Genomic DNA, 1,488 nt, shown 5'->3' with positions numbered 1-1,488 from the left:
TTTTAATCTCTTATTCTGTGACTTGTGATTTTCAAAATTCTTGAATGGTTTAATTGCATTTTGTTTGACAGACTCTTTTGCCTTCATGGCTTGCACTTCTGGAATTATCAATGGAGAATCCATCCAACTTTTATCTAACCATTCTTGGAGGTTCAATGTCACTTGATCAATTAACGTATATGCTTCATTCACACTTTTGTTCATAAAAGAGTCGTTAGTTGATGAATCCAATAAAGATTTATCTGAGAAAGAAATCCCCATGTAGAATATGTGTAATTGTAGCCAACTTTCTAAACCATGATGAGAACACTACTTTAATAAACTTTTGAATCTCTCTCATGCTTCAAATAGTGATTCTCCATCTGCCAAAGCAAAACTTGTAATGCACTTCCTCATAATCATTATTCTGCTTGGAGGGAAATAATGATTTAGAAATTGCTGCTCCAATTGTTCCCAATTTGTGATGCTTTGAGGACAGAGAGAATAAAACCAAGTCTTGACCTTATCCTTGATACTAAAAGGAAATGTCATCAATGGCATCCACTGAGACACCCTCACAGTTCACCATATTACAAAGTTTTAGGAATGTCTCAAGGTGTAAATATGGGCTTTTCGATACTTCTCCTCCAAATTTGTGACCCTGTATCATAGTAATTATTCCTGGGTCTAGTTGAAAATTTTTTACCTCAATATGAGGTTGCACAATCAAAGATAAAAATCTTGTAGAAATGGGTGCAGAGAATTATCTTAAGGGTCTACTTGACATGTTAGTGCTCATCGTATCTAAAAAAATTATGAGAAGACATAGAAATGTAGAATTAAAAACAAGAAGGAAAATACAATAATGAAAGATAAAAAATAAAGATGAGAGTTAAAGAATTAAAGATTTGTAGAGTTGTCTAGACAAATTCTAACATAAAATAACGTGATTCAAACACTGAATCTCTCGGAACGACGCCAAAAACTTGATGTGATGATAACCACAAGCGCATGGTTGTTGTCAAGTAATAAAATTTATAAGTTGACCCCACGAGGACTAAAGATTAAATGCTAGTTGCTTTTACACTTTGAATTTAGATAGACAAAATCGATAAGTATTTATTTTGAGATTTTTAACTAAAATGTGAAAGTAAAAGAAAGTAAATTGAGGAAGTCCTTAGTTCAGTGAATGTTCTAGGCCGTTGGTTTCATTGTAATGGTGAATGTTGTGCTATGAATTTTCCCTTCCCTAGTTCTCTATTTATATGATTATAGGACAATCTAAATTACTACCGAATATCACCCCACGACAGTGTATCGGAGTACTTCCCCTACCAGTAACCAAGTATGCTATCAAGTGAAGAAGTAATCTAGAGAGTCCAGGTTTTAGAGTACCTCCTGTCACAAGGTCTCCCCCGAGTTTACGCCACTAGATTACGTAGGACACTTGCGTAGCATATGATTAGGGAAAGCCCATGAGGTCTAGTGATTGATTTATCCATACATAGA

General features: G+C 34.5%; 1 non-coding gene across 1 annotated transcript; it reads left to right on the top strand.

Moving 5' to 3' along the window:
* The first annotated feature begins 292 nt into the window (after window positions 1-292).
* On the top strand, window positions 293-399 carry LOC121968825. The gene has a single exon (XR_006108358.1). It is a non-coding gene; the product is annotated as a small nucleolar RNA R71 (small nucleolar RNA).
* Window positions 400-1,488: the final 1,089 nt, after the last annotated feature.

The sequence above is a fragment of the Zingiber officinale genome, chromosome 3B, assembly GCF_018446385.1.
Source record: "Zingiber officinale cultivar Zhangliang chromosome 3B, Zo_v1.1, whole genome shotgun sequence".
Taxonomy (NCBI): Eukaryota; Viridiplantae; Streptophyta; class Magnoliopsida; order Zingiberales; family Zingiberaceae; genus Zingiber; species Zingiber officinale.
Note: the sequence above shows the minus strand (reverse complement) of the source record. Positions and strands in the feature narration are given on the sequence as shown.